The sequence below is a fragment of the Euprymna scolopes genome, chromosome 1 (assembly GCF_053919585.1).
Source record: "Euprymna scolopes isolate OS-2025 chromosome 1, ASM5391958v1, whole genome shotgun sequence".
Taxonomy (NCBI): domain Eukaryota; kingdom Metazoa; phylum Mollusca; class Cephalopoda; order Sepiida; family Sepiolidae; genus Euprymna; species Euprymna scolopes.
Window position 1 is genome coordinate 80,293,190 of NC_136482.1, and position 22,500 is coordinate 80,315,689.

Genomic DNA, 22,500 nt, shown 5'->3' on the forward strand with positions numbered 1-22,500 from the left:
TTTATAATATGCATATATTTACAAAATATATATGTATGTATTGAAAGTATATATATATATATATATATATATATATATATATATATATATATATATATATATGCATGTACTGATAGTATATATATATATATCCATTTACAATATTTTTTATTTTTTATGTTATGTATATAAAAACACGCATGCATACGATTAAAATATGATTGCAAAATTTAAAAGCAATCATAAAATTATTTGTTTAGTTGATCAATTCATGCAGATTTCCTATTTATTATTATCGAGCCAATTATCTCTTTGTTGCTATCATATTTTTCCCAATATATAGTAGTGATCTCTAAGGTAAAAGAAAATATATGACTTGGGTCCTTTGACTAGAACTTAAACCAAAACATTTAGCTCCCCGGCCTTAGTCGTTACCGATTAAGCTATCGTGAGACGGATAAGAAATAAGACGTATAAATGTATATTTGTGTATTTAGTCTACTTATGCTTCTTACGTTCCAAATTTTTCTTTTTGGTTCTGACCATTTAGCTTTGGTTGGTTGTTTTTTTACGGCATATCAACCCTTTTCAGGTTATTTAATGCCCATTTGGAAGAAAGTTTTTAATAGAATATATTTGTTTGTTTGTTTGTTTGTTTGTTTGTTTGTTTTCAAGTCAGTTTCTATTTAGCTCATAGTTGGGCCCCTAATAGGTACTGCCACTCCGGTCTAGAGTGGACCTGGGAACAATGGCAATTAAGAGTGGCTCCACACTCCCCAAAGTCCGCAAGCTGGGGGCTCACCATTGGATATAGTTTAAGGTCATATGCAGGACCGGTGACCATCTAGCAGCCCTTTTTACTGGCTACATAACATAAAAGAATGTTCTACAAAAAAAATCATTTGACACACAGACATAGTGAGCTTTATAAATTAGACGAATGCCAACCATCAATCGGCGGGAATAATGTCTGATTACTTCACACACACAAACTAACCTCAATTAGTCAATTTTCCAGATATGTCAGACGACGAAGAACAAAAGAAAGATGACATTTTCGTTACATAGATAAGTGCACGAAATGTGAAGATGTAATTGATGTTATTTAAGGTGTATTCTTTCATTTTTGTAAATGTGAGGTGTTTTGTTTGTTTGTTTGTTTGTTTGTTTTTGTTGTTTTTTTTTATTTGAGCTTTGTAACATTTTGTTGCTATTAATAAGTACTTACTAAAGTTTGATATTATTTGGGTGTGAACTGTCAAGTTTTCTAATTGCCATATCAGACGATGAAGAGCGTGAGAGAGGAATACACACCGTCGTAACTAGAGGAGTACTTTTCGTGAAAGTTTGGCTATGAGGAAGGGGGACATAGATTGAAGCTCTGACGAGCAGTTACAATAAAAAATAACGATTGAGCAGAGCCAGGTTCGCAACGTCTCGTCTGTGAGAAAGAGTTTGCAGGAAGGGGAAATAGGGATCACTTGCATCCCATTGATTTCATCAATAATTATAAACATAAAACAAAATAAAACAAAACACAACAAAAATCCTCCTATGCAAGCTAAAATAAGTGCAGACAAAGATATTATTTCTCAAGGATGAATTTTTTTAATGTGGACCAAGACAAGCTTTCAAATGTTCTATTTTAGAGTACTAGCAGTGAGACCCGACGTTGCCCGGGATTGAATGATAATCAACGAATATTCCACACTTTTAATACTTTTATTGTCATCGAAATCGGTGACTTAGTCCACAATACCTTGTAGTTTACATTGCACTGTAGTCCACAATACCTTGTAGTTTACATTGCACTTAGTCCACAATACCTTGTAGTTTACATTGCACTGTAGAGAACCTACTGTTGATTTTATAAAACTATATTTATATATAATGACTTGAATTAAAGTTTAAAATACAAAAGTCAAGTATCATGCTTCAATTGTCCACTAAACAGAAACATTTCAAACGTGCCCTTGTCATATCAAAAAAACCTACTGTTGATTTTATATACTTGGCATTACTGCTTGTGCGGTGAAAATGACTTCAATTTAAGTTTAAAATGAAAATGTCAAGTATTATTGTGCAATTGTGCTCTAAACAGAAAAATTTATTTGGAACGCGCACTGTATATCAAATAAAATACTGTTGATTTTATATGTTTGGCTTTTTTGCTTGTGTGGTAATAAAACTTTTCAAATGCACTTGTGATGTTAGCCTGCATAAGATGTTAATGTTGGTGAAAATCGCCCGTTCCTTTTTCATCGGATTATTTCGACTATGGATTATCGATACTTGTCGAAGACATTCAGACACAAAACCTATCTAAGAACACTGCCAACCACACTAAGTACCTTCGTATAAAATTTCATAAAAATCAACCCAATCGTTTTGTAATTCATAGGGAAGGAACTCACAGATGCACAGACATACGGATTCACATACACACAGATAACGTTCCTTTGGTATAATAGTAGTGATTAGATGTATATGTTTATTGCATATATATGTGTGTGTGTGTGTGTGTGTGTGTGTGTGTGTGTGTGTGTGTGTGTGTGTGTGTGTGTGTGTGTGTGCGTGTGTGTGTGCGTGTGTGTGTATGTGTGTGTGTGTTTATTATACAAATAATACTGGTTATATATGTGCATGCTTGTTTCATAAAGACCCACCTCATCAGACCGAAAAGAGAAACGACAATGAAACAAAAATCAAGGTTCATTCATTTTGCACATAAAAATATGTCCGGGTGTAATTTAAACTCTGAAAGAGAATGGGAGATGTATAGGTTGTGAATGTGAACAGTCGAATCAGATAGAAACAACATTAAGTCCCAAATGATTTTCTTTTTGCCTGCAAAGAGGTTTTAAAGACTTAATGTATATGCTTTCGAAAATTTTCCAACAATCTAGATCATGTCTGTGAGACCATCGCTTTGCAAGCGAAACGAATATCTTAATGTTAATCTGATTATTTCCCTGTTTTCTATGTATCCTCATCCATATTTCCATTTACATTATTTTTCAAGCGTACATTTCACCTCGATTTAACGCTGTTTTGCGAAGTACGAAATCAGTTAGCTAGGTTTTCACCTTTTAACCTTCTTAGTCAATATTCATTTTTATATACACACACACACACACACACACACATATATATATATATATATATATATATATATATATATATATATATATATATATATATATATATATATATACGGCATAATCGCGTTGATACACCGGTTCTCGTCAGATCACCGAAGTTAAGCAACGGCGAGCCTGGTTAATACCAGATAGGCGACTATTTGGGAATTCTAGGCGCTGTATGTGCTCTCCGCTTATCTCGGCATTTGTTTTCTAGTCCTCTTGCAAACGTCACTTGCCACTGATATTTTACAATGTCGACTCAGGAGAGGTGTGGTTGGAGATTACGCACCTCCTGCCAATAAGACTTTCACGCGCAGGCACCTCTTTGTGGGTAACCATAGTCTGTCAAAGACTGAGCGAGCTTCTTTTTTTTAATATATATATATATATATATATATATATATATATATATATATATAATGAAAGAGAATAGGAAAAGGAAGACTGAGAGAAATGAACATATAGAAAGGAAAATGCCGGACACAGTTATTGAGATAAAGCGATGTGAGAGATGTAGAAAAATAAAACAAAGAAAATTATAACATGATATATATAAGACCACAATTTAAAATATATAAAACTTTCGATGCTTCTTAATTTGATTTTCCATATTCATAAATTATTACTGTCATTAGTCGATGAGCACCGACGATATCAGATTTATCGATTTGCTCTCCAGTTTCTCCTCGTATATTTTTCTTCGTTTTGACATGAGGTTTGATTAACGAATTTGTTAACGTTCACGAGGGCATTTCTGCTGGAAATATGGCGTCTCCTGCGTCAACTGAATTTGCAGATGCCGAGCAAAAAAATGAATAGCGAACTCGTTGCTACATGGTCTATCCGACAAAATCATCCATCTTTATATAATGAGCACACCAGGTAACTTGTGCATCAGCCAATAATAATAGAAATATTTCCGCATAGTTCTGAAATAATCGTTTTGTCCAAAATAAATAAACATAAATATGAGGGTAAGAATACAGGAATAATGAGGATAATGATACAGCTGTACGGGATAAAGGATTATACAGAAATGATGGTTTAGTGATAGTGAGAAACTCAACTAACGCTAAAGGTGACAGAATTAGAAAGATAATACGTATATAAGGAAATTAAGAAACTAGGACTTATGGTTGAAATTACTGGTGACATTAAACAGGTAGATTTCCTTAATGTCACATTTAACTGAGTAACAACCAAATATAAACCATTTATGAAAAAAATTCCAACCTCATATATGAGCATTCGCAATCAAACCATCCATTCTCCATATTTAATTACAAACCTAAGCCCATAGAAAATAGGACTAATAACAACCCCTCGGACGAAACATTTAATAACCGTAAAACATTTACTGTTCACAATCCTAAAAAGTATTTGATATATAAACGTTTATATAGGTGTAGAAATATAGAAACCGATCCAAATAAATCCAGAATATTACTTGGTTTAACCCACTTCTACAATCTAATCGAAAAAACTAAGATAAGTCATTTCTATACCTCATAAACAGACACTTTCCACCAGGCAATGCACTACAAAAAATATTTAATAAAAACACATTAAATGAATTAAAAAGATACACAGCGAAAAATACTTAAAAGAGATAACACAAACATTAATCTAAATAATGATAGAACAGCTAGCAGTTGTAATTGTCAAAGACCGAATGAGTGCCCCTAACAGAAAAATTAGTTTACTTTCTCTGTGATATACCGCTCAAAAATATATCCAGTAGGGAACCTAGAAGTTAAAATATTCTATATAGGAAACACATCCATAAAGTGTTTAAAGCTAGACTTTACGGACATAAATTATCATTCAGACATGGAAGATATAAGAAACATATTTTACTATCTCTACACTTCTGGAAATTAATCAGGAACAACGCACCAATAATTAAATAATTTAATGACACGAAGAAGTTGGATTTCGAATAAAATCGCAGCTGAAACGTACGCACATATGTAGCAATAATGTTTGTATAGAAAAAGAATGTTTGCTATAATACAGCTCTACCTTTTATTGAGCACTATTTAAGCACTATAGGTCCATTGGATTAATATCTAAAAAACCACAACAACACTAATTCTATATATGGGGAGCGTTCCTAAAGTAATGCCTCCTATATTGTTATTCCGCCTGAATGGATCAGAGGAGATTGCCCATTGCAATTTCATTGTGTCTGAACTTATGCATTTATGGTCTGAAAATTTCATATCTCGATTGTAGATAATTATGGTATGAAACTCTAAGAAAGTAGTCCCAGCCATGGGCGTGCGTTAGTGCGAATGTTGATGACTATCTATAAATATAAACTCTGGAGCATGAAAGGTCGTTCATTTTAATGGTACAACTCCTGTCTTCGTAACTCTTTAACGATGTGAATTAAAAAAATTGGAGGTTTTACATTTGGAACGATCCTCGTATGACAAAGCACGCTCCGAACATCCACACACCGTCATCGTTCATCGCTGCAAAAATACGTTGAAAATGATGGTTTCTATGCAGACAAATACATTCTGGAGCACAAAAGGCCGCTTGTTTTAATGCTACCACCTTCGTCTTCGTAGTTCTTCATATATTATTCAAACACTACTGTGTTTGAATAATATATGATTAAGTGGCAGTTTTAGTCATTTTAAAGCTTCACCGCTCACTCATTTTTCGACCAAATTTCAAACAATTATTACAGTTTATAGATCACCTTCTCAGCTATATTGTGAACAAAACAGTTTCAATTTTCGTTCAGTAAAACAAAAGTTATAATGAATTTACTGGTGTTCAAAATCGTAAAAAAACACGTAAGCGAGCGACGGTTTTTAGGACTGGTTTCCATAGCAACCAAGTAGCTTCAGCGACTAGTATTGCTACTAATTCACTGCTGTCGCGAAAGGAGAAGTAATAAGTGAAACAAACAGAATGAAAGAATAAAATTGGGGGATTTTATTGAAGCAGACGAATGCCGTGCATTATTATTACATATGTGTATGTACGTTAATGAGGGCAAAAAAAAATAAGACTTAAATTAAACAAAGAACAAATGAATTTATTAGAAGCCTGGAAAAATCATGGATTACAATAGAAAAATGCGAACATGAAAAGTAATATGGTTAATCTTAAACATGGAAAAATAAAGGACTAGTTGTTCAAACTGGAAAAGATATTCTAGTAAAAAATATAATAAAGTTATAACTTAAAATATTGCAGCATTAATTTTTTAATTCAATTTAACATTATATAATCAATTTTTAATGCTGCAATATTTAAAGTTATGAATTTATTATTACTTTTCATGCTCACATTTTTCTTTTGTTATATATATATATATATATATATATATATATATATATATATATATATATATATGCGTAGATTTTGTTGTTGATTTTTTAAACGATATTAAGGTTAACGTCTCCACCTTGGAGATCGGGTGTTTTTTTTTTGTTTTTGTTTTTTTGTTGTTATTTTAGAAAGTTGCCCATTTTTTATTTGGACCTAAGCAAATAATATTTTTATTTATTTTTTATTATTTTTATTTTTAAACAGTAATCTACGGGTATGCATGTTTCGGGGCCCTACCCCTCTTTAGCGTAGCTTGACTGTTATTAGGAATCGAACACCGGACCTTATGTATTTTAGTCCAGCGTCTTAATCCATTACGCTATGATGCAAAAGAGAGCTTACTGTTTAGTTTTTATTGTTTATATATTTACGTAGATTTTGTTGTCGATTTTTTAAACAATATTAAGGTTAGCGTCTCCACCTTACGTAAATATATAAACGATAAAAATTAAGCAGTAAATTGTCTTTGGCATTATAGCATAATGGATTAAGACGCTGGACTGAAATACAAAAGGTCCGCTGGTAGAAACAGATCAAATAAATGTCAACAATCGAGCGAAAATGTTATGTTCTACCAGTATTTTGTTTACTTTTCATTTTCATATTTTCCATTTTTGAGCTATTAACGAAAATTAAAAAGTTACAATGTATCGGAAATGGTTATCATTCTATATGAAATATAATGATATATCGTCTCTTAAAGAGCAGGGAACATAACTAATTGCGTTAAAGAGAAACAAGGAATAATTATAAAGCAAAGGACAGTATGTTTTTCAATAGAAAAATTGATGTATGTCAGAGATGGGAATTATGGCAAAATAGTTGAATGAAATTTAATATCTATCCTTGCGTTTTTTAGACATTCTCGGCGACTGTAAGCGGATTTTCATATTCCTTCAAGCTACATTAGATTTCTTCTCCAGCTACTTCGGATTGTTTTCATTCTGGACTAACCTTTGCGTGTCTGTCGACATTGCAATTGTGACTATTAAAATAAAAAGAATTTTCTTCGCTTCGTGGATTTACCATTCAGTTTTTATGCATTCTGGACTTCAGTTTGTTTTCCTATTTTTCACATGTTTCAACCGTTAGGAACATATTACCATTTTATTTATTATCTAACTATCAGAAAGTGCTGTTTTTTTTTCTAATGCCATAACCAGCAAATTCTTAGCTCGGTTATACTAGTAATTTGCTTATATTTTTCTTTCATCTGAAGAGAAGAATAGATTCTTTGAAATTCCGCGGATTAAGGATTTCTAAATAACATTTTTTGGAGTATTCTGTAGAACAATAAATATCCTTGTAAATTTTAATTTACAGACTTAATTTCTTTTCCTTATCTCACTCTCTCTCTCTCTCTCTCTCTCTCTCTCTCTATATATATATATATATATATATATATATATATATATATATATATGCATATATATATATATATATATATATATATATATATATATATATATACATAAAATAAAAATTATAATTAAATTTACCAAAATGATCCAAGATGGTAAAACTAAAGTATATTATAAATATTTTATTTTTATTTTTATCGAGCTCTTATATATATGTGTGTGTGTGTGTCTGTGTGTGTTTACATATATATATATATATATATATATATATATATATATATATAATGCGTCACATGAAATGGGGAGACATTATGCATGCGTTTACGTGCAAGGAAGCGAAAACTCTGTCACATAGGTATATGAATTTGAATACAGTGGCGGCATTCCCATGCTGCTCCTATCGTTAAAAAATTACAAAATCAACTTAATATTTAAGCAATAAAATATTTTCCAGCAAAGCTTCGTTGCCCAGTGAAAAACGCCAGACTACAGACATTGTAGTTTTGTATTCTATCTTTGCCAAAGTCAAGATATGCTGATGGGCGTTAATTATAAAAAAAAAAAAAACATTAACAAAATTAACTTATATAAGAAGCGTTTAATTATTATCTACATACGTATATGTTTCGCCGTTGCAAAATCTCCAATGTGGTGATAACCGTTCAAGCCGGGTGCGCGAGTGATACGAGTTATTTTTAACTCAAACGTAAACGCTCTGACCGATTAGGTCACTTTCAACAGCTATGCGTAAGAAAAATAAATCGTATTTCAAACGGACAACGTTGTAAGCCGTTCTACCATATCTGTATATGTTCATGCTACAATGATATTTATACTAACAGGCCGCCCGGCATTGCCCGGTCGTAAAATAAAATACGCTTAAATATGATATTTTGATTAATATAGATTTCGTATTTATTATTATATTATATTAGCCCCATTATATAGTAATGATTTAAAAAGTTTAAAAAATAAATAAATAAATGACTCGTGCGCCACCACCGAGAATCGAAACCAAAACCTTTAGCTTAGGATTTACTTTTTCCTCTGACGTTAATGCCTGAGCTATGAAGACATGTTTGCTGCAAGGCTAAAAATGAAAACATGAACGAATAGCTATTACGTGAGACATGCATAGTCGTAATGCCGTTGTTCGACTTTCAACGGGCAAATTCCATTTTGTTTTTGTTTTTAATTTTCACACTTTTGCACCAATTTTCCCCTGATAAACCCTAAATATAAAGTTTGGTTCGAATGGGTTCGAATACCCTATACATGAATTTTCATATCTGTAGACCAAAAACTGACAGAGTTGTTTGGTAGGCAAAAATTTGTTAATAAATATATATATATATATATATATATATATATATATATACGCATACATAAATATATATAGAAAGAGGTTTGTGTTTACTATAACCTTTTTGCGCAAATATTATACAAGTATAAATCATGTAGAATATCTGCATGAATATAATTACACATGACCATCCCATAAGAGAACCGAAAAAAAAACTAATAGGGAATTAATTAAAATAAATGTTTAAAAGAATATGCAAATTAGTTAGATCTTTAGCAGATGAATGCAATTCCACAAACCATATATAACAACGTTGTATTTTCTGTTTAAATAAATAGAAAAAAGGGTTTTAATATGAATATCAATACACAAAGAAACGCAAATTTATAGGAGCATAGATAGAAGATAGATAGATAGAAGATAGATATATAGATACTCGTGAATGCGTCTGAAATTTATTTTAAGAATCGGAGTTTTTAATCCTTTAGTAGATCATCTTTCATATTTGTTAATCCTTCAAGATTATTGCAGATTGTTTAAGATGCATTCAAACATCTCTATAAACGATTCTGTCTGTCAGTCATTCTGTCACACATGTATTTGCTATAGCATTTTCAAGGTCTGTCACACTAACGTTTGAAATTCCATTTCCGTCGGCTTGTCACGCTTAAGTTTTAGCTAGTATTTCGTTGGTCCATCACACTTAAATTCGAATAGCAGTTTCGTTGGTCTGTCATATTTGAAGTTTGAACTAGTATTTTTATCCATCTTTCATGATTAAGTTTAAAATAGCATTTTCATCGGTTTGTCACACTTACGTTCGAATATCATTTTCTTCGGTCTAACATACTTATGTTTGAAGTAATATTTTATTTAGTCCATCATACTTAAGTGTGAAATATCATTCTTGTCAATGTCTAAACAATATTTTACAGTTGGTTGTCTTTCAGTTTGAAATATCATTTTCTAAACGTGCAGATTGAATGGACGCATCTGAAAAATGTCCGTTCTTATTATTCGTCTTTCCGCGAAATTTTCATATCATCCATCTTTTCGTTGTAAACGATATACGCCTCCATGTTTGAAGTAAACAAACCAGACGTAATAAGCTGTGAGATTGTAACGCGATCGGAACCATAAACTGCTCCAGCGTTATAATTCCTTCTATTTTCGACCTGTTTCTCCTTTAAAGAATGTTTACTGGAACTCGATCCTCTATTTTTATTATTCTTACTTTCTGCATCGTAAAACTGCGATATATTCAAAATTCTCTCTCTCTCTCTCTCTCTCTCTCTCTCTCTCTCTCTCTCTCTCTCTCTCTCTCTCTCTCTCTCTCTCTTTCTCTCTCTTTCTATCTCTCTCTCTCTCTCTCTCTCTCTCTCTCTCTCTCTCTCCGTTAAAAGTCTTTTTAGATAATGCCGAGAGCAACATAGACTGTCGTTCAATCATATCTATTAAGTTTCAGGAAGTTTACGACCGATATAAAACAATCTAATCCAAAAGAGAAAGTGCATGCAAACAACTGAAGTAAATGTATAAATGATGTAAGTGAACGATGCAATTACGTATGGAAAGGATTATCATCAAATCTCATCGCGAACTATTTTGCCTACGCGATATATTCAAAATTACTAACGTCAAAACCATAACGAACAGCATCGTAAGTCGGTCACGAGGCTGCATAACTTCGTATGACGACGTAAAGATGGGTAAAAGGGTTATCTGAGCCATACTTCTCTATATTATTTGAAGTATTCACGAAGTTATGCCATGGAAATATTGCAAACTCAAAAACTATTAACCTGATCATGCTGAAATGTTGCATGGCGGTAACTATGATAAAAGCGCATCAGATCCATACATCAAGTTTGGAAAACTAAATTGAAATTCAGTCAAAATCTCAAGGTCAAATAAGATCTAAGATTTCATTGGCTACAATATGAGCCACCTAGCGAGTATCTACGTAAACAGACCTCATTCATTGTTAAAAGTATTGCTTTAATCTTTTTCATAAACTTGTCCTTGGCCCTTGATATCTCAAAATTTAGTTTTTAATTAGATCATGACCCATATTTTTACCAAATTTACTGACGATTCATCAAGCGATGTGGACACGAGGCATAATTACAAATTCGACCAACAACATTACTTTAGCAGAGGTGGTTATTAGGATAGGTAACATAAACACTTTGGTTTTTAAATACAATTGTTTAGATGATTAGTTAGGAAATGAAATCAAAATGAAGAACCTAACTTAGAAGAGTTAGCAGTGTTTGATTGAAACAGAATATTTGAGCACAAAAAATAAAACCAACATCTTCACTGTTAAATATCAACTTTTATTCAAGGGAACACTGGAACATAACGAGAATTGTTTGATTGGATGGTTTTTATCGATAAGTTTTATCCGGCCGCTCTTAGCGAAATGACGAGAACAGTATAACACATCCTATCGAGAAGTGATAAGAGCTGAAACTGGTTTGAATCATATTTTTTTACTCCAAGCTTCGTTAACGTGCTGTAATCTTATTCTTTGCAGACGCGTATTAACTCCCACACAATTATATATCTAAGCATGAGTAAACTAACGTATTCAACTGTAGAATCTCCATTCCGCTACCTAAGCACTGTTTACTATTAATAAATGATTGACTGATTTCTCGCGAGACATTTTCTCCATATGATTCCACGTACGATGTATCGTGTGTCGCTCTAAAATGGATAGGTCTAGCGTGTGACCTAATTACGTGCATGCAAAGTATGCTTGGTAAGACTTATGCACATCAAAACTCATCTAACTATAACCATTATCAATACTTTCCCTCTCACTCTTACTCTCTCGCTCTCTCTATCCCTATCTATCTACTCATATAAAACTAAACAAAACTTCTATGAGTAAAGTTTCTTTTCTAGAACTGCCTACCTATTAAACACAATACTGCAAGACTGCTTCTAAGCTGATTATAATATGGTCGTTTTCAAGTCCAATGTAAATAAATTCTTGTTGAACCGCCCTCTTAAATAGTTAAATTCTGCCCAGAATCATGACCAATTATCAAGATGTTGACGCTGCGTCTACCTGGCACTCTTTTAACTCTTATCCTCGAGCGGCCTAAGAGCCTTGATAAATGGTGACACCCCAATATAAAAATCTTTGTAGGTACCATGTATGCATAGCACATTTATGTTAACTAAGAATTATGTTTTAGTTACGGACATTCATTCAACGTTATAACTCTTAGTATGGCAGCCGTCTTTACTAGAGATTGAGAGTTAATCTTTTTACCATTCGTTTAGGATGTGATCTATCACATTCAGTGCTATACGTCTTAACATCTTAAGCATGGAAATTATAAGTTCAGCTATCTCCAAAAAAAAGAACACCTTCTTCATCTTCAAGTTTAAAATCTCTATCGGATTTTCTACTTGTAAAAGATATACGCCTCCATGCTTAAAGTAAACAAGTCATACGTAATAAGCTTAAGATAGTAACTATCGCAACTATGTATAAAGTGCTCTGTCTGTATCTTTATTTCTATTCATTCTCGACCTGTTCATCGTTTTAAAGAATGTTTGCAGAAATTCGATCTTTGTTTTTTTTTTCTTTCTTCATTGTGAATATTACTCGTTTTGCCAACGCCATATCTTAAAAATCAACCCAACTTTCAATCATTTCCCTCTAGAAAAATTTTTTTTTTTTGTTTTTTTGTTTTTTTTAATTACATTTTCATCCCAAACAAGGCGCAGTGTTACTTTGATGTAAGGGGCTACTATCAGGGACATAAGTTGCAGGGATACTATGAAGGGAGTTGAGCAACAAGATGTCTGTTCACATTACACTTGAACTTCTACATGTCAGTACAGTTGGGGAAGCAGGAACCCGGAAGGGAATTCCAAAGTCTATCACATCTAGGAAAGAAACTATTAATATACGGTAAAAGAACATCAATGATTGTACAATGATCATACATAAAACAGTTACAGATAATTACAGTATGTTATAGAAACGAAAAGCCACTAAAGGATAAGGCTTAATGATATGGAATGTATCATAAAATGATGAAGAATATTATAAGATGAAAAATGAATAAATTGGATTATGTGGAGTATTAGTTGGTATTGGATTTGAAAATGATCACGTTGTAGCCTACAAGAAAACAGTATCGTGAGATTGTTTTCCACGCACAAGAAAGAAACACGGTTTATGAAAATTTTATTTAATATTAATTATATTTCAATAAAGATTATTGTTGATACACTACATACCTGAATCAAATAAATGAAGCTGGTGTTACAGAATAAATAAATTTCAATCAATCAGATATTATGTATATGAAATTGAGAATTCGTTGCTTTTCTTACATATTTTCTTAATCAGAAGTAAGAATAATCTTAACTTAAAAGCGAATAGAACAGCAACCTTCACAAATTCCTTTGCATGTTTTCATTTCCATCACTGTACTAAGATAACGAATATTAAAATACTTGGCAAAAGATTCTACACTTTAGTTTAACAACAACTCACTGTAGCTTTTGTAGTTTTATAGGAACAAAAAACTAAAAATGACAAGCAAATATTTGCAAACTAAAATAGTGAAATAATAATTCCAAAGATGATTTACATGAAATATAAGCATTTTCAAGAATATGGGAAAATGAAAATAAAGACATTATTACGTACAATAACAGTACCTACGTATCTATAGTAGCAGGCCGCCCAGTGTTGCTCGGTCATAAAATATGCTTAAATATGATATTTTAATTCATGAAGATTTCGTATTCATTTTTATTATGGTGCCAATATTTTATTAATTATTATATTGTACCCAATATATAGTAGTGATTTCAAAATAAAACGACGAGTGCCATCAGGTAAAATCGAAACCGAGACATTTAGCGCCCTAGCCTTATTCGCTTCAATCTGAACAAAGTTTTTAAAAATAAGGTTGTTAAAAATATAAATTTAAAGTCACGATCTACGTAAATATGCATGCCCCTTACCCTAAAGTCACTTAACCTGCTGATGCCACGAAATAAACTTTGAAGATACGACCGGAAGGCTTTCCGTTGTATTTTTTTCTAAAAGACAAGGAACCATTTTCCATTTGAACACATGCAATTGGAATAGAGAATTTCTTGTTAGGAAAATACAGTAAAGTAAAAGATATTTATATATTTTTCAATGTATTTATTTATTATTAAAATTTGAAATTTAAGAAAGCTAACACGATATGTGCTTCTTTTTTCTTTTAAAAAAATAGTTTACTTTTAAAGATAAATAAATATTAATTTATTTTTTAAATAAATCTTCAAATGAGATTTTATTATGATGAATTATTTTTCTTTTTATTGTGTTATTTTAACGCTTTATGGTAATGTGCCTCTTTTGATGTGAACAAAAGTAAAAAATAAATTGTTTTATTTTCAAACCAGAAATTTTCTCGCGCATCCCTGGTGTATCAAAGAGCATCTTGATTTCTTTATTTATAATGTATGCTTATTAACAACTAACTGAACTTCTTTATAAACCATATAAGTTCTTTCATGATAGATTATATTTAAACCTTATCACGAGTTTTTATTAAAATTATGTTTTAGTGAATAAAATAAAATAAAAACAAATCTTGTCAGTGTACACGTAAAAAACGTATGTAAATAAATAACGTAGCCGTTTTTATATACAATTAAATGTATTTTTATTACACTTATAAAATAAAAAATATTTTATAAAATTCGATGAAAGAAAACTTAGAAAGACGGCCATAAATGTAATCATATTAGTAGTAGCCTAAAATATGTTTTGTAAAAAATATTTTATTATAGACAGTCTGACTGTTCCACAGATCTTGCTTTGGTCCGGGATTAAAGACTTTACGTAATTTTTTTAGTTCAAGAGCCTGAATCTATATTTACGTAGGGTTGTGGTTTAGTCGACTTATGTCTGACAGCTTCCATTTTTTCTCAATGTTGGCCACTTAACAGCTATTTTTACCGACTAAAAACCGAATCGAAATGGTTCTACAGGTCCAAATCTCCTATATATCATGTTTCGCATCTGTAAACCTAAAAAGTAGAGACCGTTCCGTACACCGACAAACAGATCAGGTCACTTTTTTATATATATATATATATATATATATATATATATATATATATATATGTGTGTGTGTGTGTGTGTGTGTGTGTGTGTGTGTGTGTGTGTGTGTGTGTGTGTGTGTGTGTGGATAGATAGATAGATAGATAGATAGATAGATAGATAGATAGATAGATAGATAGATTAATGGGAAATTTCAGAATATTTACATATCAAAACGGCTACAATCTCTTCTTACAAAGAGTGCGCTTATCCTAGTGCGTTGGCTTCTCAGAACGTCACCTGACCATATGCCTAACACCTGGAAAATAATAATATACAGTGTATGCATCGGAAATATGCTGTAAATACTAAAGCTTTCGAGGCATGATCAGATTATTGCTAATGTCCAACTCATTCGCCAAAATATTTTTTTAATCTGGTGTAATAAATGACGATGTTTTGTTATTGATATATTTATTATATCATACTGTGTCGCTGGGTATAAAAAATAACTTAAGTTGTATGAGTAATTAATCTGGGGGGAGATCCGCGAGTCACTTAACTCTCTAGATCGTGGGGGTGCTGCGGCGTGTTTTGGTTGAAAATAGTCTGGTAGTGCCCACCCGTTCTAGGCTTCAGAGCACATACAGCACCCGATATTACAAAATGGTCACTCATTTGTACTGGCCAGGCTCAACGTCGCTAACTTCAGTGATCTATCAGAGACCAGTGTGTCAACGTGATTTCGTCGTATATAATCTAAGTTAACACAAAGTGTAAATCATATTTTGTTCATTGATTCTATTTACTTTTTGATTTAGCATATAAAAATCAATAATAAAAAATCTGTAATAAAAATTGGAAAGGAGTATCCATCATTTTCCGATTGAAATTTTTATTTTTATACATAAGGAGTATCCATCATTTCCCGATTGAAATTTTTACACACAAGTCACAATGAGAAAAATTATAATTAAAAAACGAATGTTCGTTAGAAAATGATTTTCAGGTATGTTATTGTTATAATACTTTTGCAGATTTGCAGATAGGAGTCTATATTAATTGTAAGTATATTCTGTTGAAAAATGTTGCTTTTTTTTACATAGGAGTCACCACTTATCAAGGCCCAGAGGCCACTCGAAGATAAGGGTTAAATAATGTACAGTATCAGAATCATAGTAATCGTTAGTAGTGGAGATTCGGTAAATTTATAAACTTAAGTGGAACAGCTCATCGAGAACTTGTTTACATTGGACTTGAAGACGGCCATATTGTAGTTAGCTGGAAAGCAAGCAAACGGAAGACAGTTCCACAAGCGTGCCGTTCTAAGAAAGAAACTTTGTTCATGGAATCTACGTTTAGGCTTAGGCACAGATAAAAAGTGGGGGATTTTATTAATAATGTTTTCAGCTAAACGAGTGTTTCTCGTGAAAGTTTGGCGAGGGGGACCATAGATCCATAGATTGGAGCTCGCCATTAAAATAACTATAAAGCAGAGACAGGTTCGCAATGTCTCTTCTGTGAGAAAGGGGTTGCAGGGAAGAGAAAAGGGCATCCCCTACTAGGCAACGGAGTCATCAAAAAAGTGAACATTACCACATCTATTGGGGTTGGCAGTTTTCTGGTGAATTGGGATTCTTCTGGATATTGTCCAAGTATTCCTCAATTCCTCGCCGTCCTTAATTCTCCGGCTTTGACTTTGGAAGATTCATTTTGATACGTTTCTAAATCAGCGTTATATATATATATATATATATATATATATATATATATATATATATATATATATATATATATATATATATATATATATACTCTTGTACAAGTAATGAGCACTTTTGTCTTTTTTCTATATCACTGGGAGCTGACGGTAATCTAATGAATAACGACACGGACTGACGACCTGGTTGTCCAAAGTTCGAATCCAGTCATTTCTACAAAAACCTTTTCCACTTAAAATGTTAGCAACCTTCACATGCCCTCTTTCGTATGTATCAGATATATTTATAGAAAGAATCCTGACTAGAAAAATGTCGAGAAAACCAATTCCGGCAATAGAATATTCGGATTCATACGATAATTCTACAACACTAAATCATGCACACACACGCTCGCGCACACACATGCGCGCGCATACACGCACACACACACATTATATATATATATATATATATATATATATGAGTGAAATGGTCTGCGTGTGTGCGTCCATGTGTGTACATTTCCCTACCTTCCCTACCCAACTACTCTGTCAATTTTCAGTCTACAGACTCGAGATTTGACATACGGGGTATTCAGATTTGGAAAAATCTTTTTAATCGGTTTTCGGTCAAAAATTTGGCTGTCAAATGGTCAAAATTCAACGATTTTATCTTTGACTTCTCTATCAAACGCCTCCGCCAATTTTGGGTCTAAACACTTGGAATTTTAGATGCAGGTTATTTGGACATGGATCAAACTTTTAATTTGATTTGAGCCCAAAACAATAAATGTTAAGAAGTCAAAATCGGGGTCAAGGTTTTTAAAAAATTGGATCGCTGTGGTCTCTACCAAATTACTCAGCCAATTTTTGGTCTAAACATTTGAAATTTTACATAACGTGTATTTGGACATAAGGTAAGTTTTCTCATCGGTTTTGGCCGAAGATTTGGCTACTAAGGGGTCAAACTTCAAAAGATTGTACCTTTGCGGTCTCTAGCAAACTATTCAGCCAATTTTGCGTCTGATATTTAAAATTTCACATAAAGGGTATTCAGACATGCAACAAGCTTTGTAATCGGTTTAGGGCGAAAATTTGGCTGGCATGAGGTCAAAGTTTACAGAGTTGACCTTTGCAGACTCTACCAAACTCCTCGGCCAATTTTGAAATCTTGAAATTTTAGATTTAGGTTACCTGGACATGAGTCAAATTTTTAAATATATATATATATATATATATATATATATATATATATATATATATATATATATATATATATACACACACATAAAGTTATAAACAGTTCATAGGGCCCGACAAAGCCGGACAGAACTGCTAGTATGTATATATATATATATATATATATATATATATATATATATATATATATATATATATATTAGGTTGGAGCAAAAACAATTTTATGTTACTTTTATATATGATTTCTGAATTAACTCATTGATGTATATAGAAATGTTAGCGCATTTTTTGCTCTATCGAATCGTGTTATCCGTTACTGTTGTCAATCTCTTTATTCATTTTTTTTTTTTTTGCAGGCTTTTCGACAGCATGGACAAAATTAAAATCCGCACAGTTTTCTTGTTCTTGTATGAAAGGAGTTGTGATCTTTGGAAGTTGAACGGCAAAAAACATCATTTTTTCACCAACCTAATATATATATATATATATATATATATATATATATATATATATATATATATATATATACTAGCAGTTAGTCCGGCAATGCCCGGTCGTAAAATACGCTTAAATATGACATTTTGATTCATGCAGGTTTCGTATTTATTATTATATTATATTTAATCCAATATATAGTAATGATTTAAAAAATGAAAAAAAATGACTCCTGCGCCACAACTAAGAATCGAAACTAAGACATTTAGTTTACAATTTATTTATTTCCTTTGACGCTAATGCCTGAGCTATGGAGACATGTTTTCTGCTCGGCTAAAAATAACTATAACAGTAGCTATTACGTTACGCATGCATAGTCGTAATGCCGTCATTTTACTTTCACGTGGCAAATTCCATTTTTTTAATTTTCACACTTTCGCACCGATTTTCTCCGGCTAAAACTCAAATATAAAGTTTTACAAGGTATATAATTAGTTTCATGTCTGTAGACCAAAAACTGACAGAAGAGTTTGGTGGGAAAATTTTTTAAACAAATATATATATACGCTTACATAAATAAAAATAAATAGAAAAGGGTGTGTGCTTACTTATTTTTATGCAAATATTCCGCAAGTATAAATCATGTAGAATATCTGCATGAATATAATTACATGTAATAGTTAACTTAAGATGATTATCCCAAAAGAAAACCGAAAAAAAACTAATAGGGAATTAATTAAAATGAATGTTTAAAATAAGCTAGATCTTTTGCAAATAAATGTAATTTCACGAACCATGTATAACAAAGTTGTATTTTCTATTTAAATGAATAGCAAAAAGGGTTTTTAATATGAATATCAATACACAAAAAAATTATATATATATATATTTATTTTGTGTATTGATATTCATATTAAAAACCTTTTATATATATATATATATATATATATATAAATATATATACAAATATGTGTGTGTGTGTGTGTGTGTGTGTGTGTGTGTGTGTGTGTGTGTGTGTGTGTGTTAAATTGAATGAATACACATGAAGAATTTATGTTCCAGTCTGTTCTCTTTCAACTACATCATCTTCAAACTGTCAGTGACGAGATTTTATGCTGCCTTCATTTTTTCTCGTCTAATTGTTATTCCACTTTTCTTTCTTTTTCTTTTCCTATTGGTTTTTGTTAAATTTGGGTTTGTTTCTCTCCTCTCTTGATTTTCTGTTTTTTAGTGTTGTATTCAGGGAATGTGTTAATAGTTCATCGACATCATTCTCTTTCTTTTTTTACACTCTGAGACGTTTATGAGTTACTACGAACACGTTACCGGCGATGGATCGTATTAAACAGAGGTGAAAAATGTGTGTCTGGAAAGTGGTGGGATTTGGTATGATATGTGTTATGTGGTCTATGGGTGCTTGAATGATAAGCAATGCACTTATCGTTCTGTCATTTCAGTGTGTATATCTGTAATCTTTTCTAAAACCATTATATTTTTGACATGATTTCGTTTAAGCCCTCATTCTTTACCACGACAATATACCTGATTAGAACTCTCTACAACTTCTGAACTTACTGATCGCGAAGAAGTTTACTATAATGAAACAACCTCCTTATTACCTTAAATTTCTTTTTGTGACATTTTTGTCGGGCTCAATGAGTTTATCAAAATTGTTTGTTTTGAAGGGCCGATGCCATGAAGATGATCATAACGACAGGACTGAAGAACATTATAGAAGAAATATTTATTGCTGTTATAGGAAAGTGCCTTATGTTCTAGCACTTTGCGGAGTATGCTTGTCCTATTTGTGAGAGATCATTGTATGCGAAAATAAATAAACTCAGCATTGAACATCACCTGTGACTTATTAATGGTTAATTTACAGGAGCATAGATACTCGTGAATGCGTCTGAAATTTATTTAAAGAATCGGATTCTTTTAGTCTTTTAGTAGATCGTCTTTCATATTTGTTAATTCTTCAAGATTATTGCAGATTATTTAAGATGCATTCAAACATCTCTGTAAACGATTCTGTCTGTCAGTCATTCTGTCACGCATGTAACCTGAAAAACCTCCTCACTGGTATTGTCATACCATATGTAGAACGAGACGTCATCAAGTAGAGATTACAAAAGCTATCAGGGATGAACGCCATATCCTTCATGTACGTGAATCGCCAGTCCAATGACTAAATTCAAGGATAAACTTCCCCAATCATGTCGAACTCTTAACAACATCTCAGAAAAACACCAGAATACAGCTGTAGATCGGACGGTTAGAGAATGCCTCCCCTTACTGAGATGGGTATCTCTCCTTCTGAGGTGCTCATTACCTGTTAAAAAGCGCTCTGGAAATACTCAACCCCTTAAAAACATGAATAAGGCAATCAAGAGTTTCTAAAATCAGATTCAGCTATAAAACTGACCAATCATCTGCAAATGTGGAGAATAGAACCATACCATGCAACACTGACTTGTTGTCCTCTATTGCCAAACTGGTGCAATTTGAAAGATCTCGCAGAATACAACAATAACACAAAGGATTGCGTGAAAAGTGGGAAGCTCTTCTATGATCATATACTTCAAAGTCACACAGAGAAAACTGTAAAGGGGTTTGAGAACCAATCTCAGTAGAAAATGGTGTCAAGCACAGTGACATACCTACACTGACACATTTTGATTTATATTAGGTTGGTGCAAAAATAATGTCGTTTTTTTTGTTTGTTTTTTTGTTTTGTTTTTTTGTTTTTTTTTACGTTCAACTTCAAAAGATCATAACTCCTTTCATAATAAACTTTATTAATCGAAATAAGAACAATTAGAATCGACACAGTTATGCCAACGAGAAACGAGTTTATCTCATTAGCATAGAAAATCCAGAGTTCAGGAAGCGATAAAGTAAATGAAGGCCGATTCTGCATCATCTCGGCGTTTGAAGCATTTTTCACGCAAGAAGTTGTTGAGATGCTTGAAAAAGTGATAATTGGTGGGCGAGAGATCCGGTGAATATGGCGGACGAGGCATAGTCTCGTAGCCCAATTCGTTCAGCTTCTGCAGGGTCTGCGGGCAAGCGTTGTCATGGAGGAGAATTATTCCCTTCATATTGACCAATCTCGGGTATATACTTTGGAGCTTCTGGTGCATTTCACCAATTTATAGCCAGTACTTCTCCGCCGTAATCGTTAACTCAGATTCAAGAAGCCGTGATGGATAAAACCGGCTGCAGACTACCAAACAGTCACCATAACCTTTTTTTTGTGTGCAATTTCGGCTTCGTGAAATGTTATGGAGCTTCTCCGGCGTCCACGCACTGTGCCGAACGTCGCCGATTGTTGTAGAGGATTCACTTTTTATCACACGTCACAATCTGCTCGAGAAATGGGTCGTTTTAATTGCGCAGAAGGAGTGTAGAAGACACATCAAAACGACGATTTTTTTTTATTATAATGATTATCCAACTTTATGACTTTCCTATTTGCTTTAAATGGCGAACGATGTTGAATCGTAGACTTTGAGTTCAACAGCAACTTCTCGTGTGGTTTTGCGAGGATTGGTTTCAATTAAGGCTTTTAAATGTTCGTTATCAGCCGCAGTCGACCGGCCGCGACCGTCTTTATCTTCGAGGCTTTCGTCACCATTGCGAAATTTCTTGAAGCACCATTGTGCGATACGTTCATTAATGGCTCCTGAGCCAAATGCATCATTGATATCACGAGCTATCTCGACAGCTTTTCAACCTAGTTTTAACTGGAACAAGAAAATGGTGCGGATTTGAATTTTGTCCATGCTGTCGAAAAACCTGCAAAAGAATATGACGGAAAAGATTGAGAATGGTAACGAATAAGATAATTCGATATAGCGATAAACGCGCTTTAAAATTATATATAACATGGCTATATATATATATATATATATATATATATATATATATATATATATATATATATATACATCAAT

General features: G+C 32.5%; 1 long non-coding RNA gene and 1 pseudogene across 1 annotated transcript in view; one reads left to right on the plus strand and one right to left on the minus strand.

Moving 5' to 3' along the window:
• The window catches only part of LOC145242465 (uncharacterized), a 276,276-nt gene that overhangs the window by 82,947 nt on the left and 170,829 nt on the right, over positions 1-22,500 (minus strand). The window lies entirely within an intron of this gene.
• LOC145283669 (5S ribosomal RNA) lies at positions 3,189-3,305 on the plus strand (annotated as a pseudogene).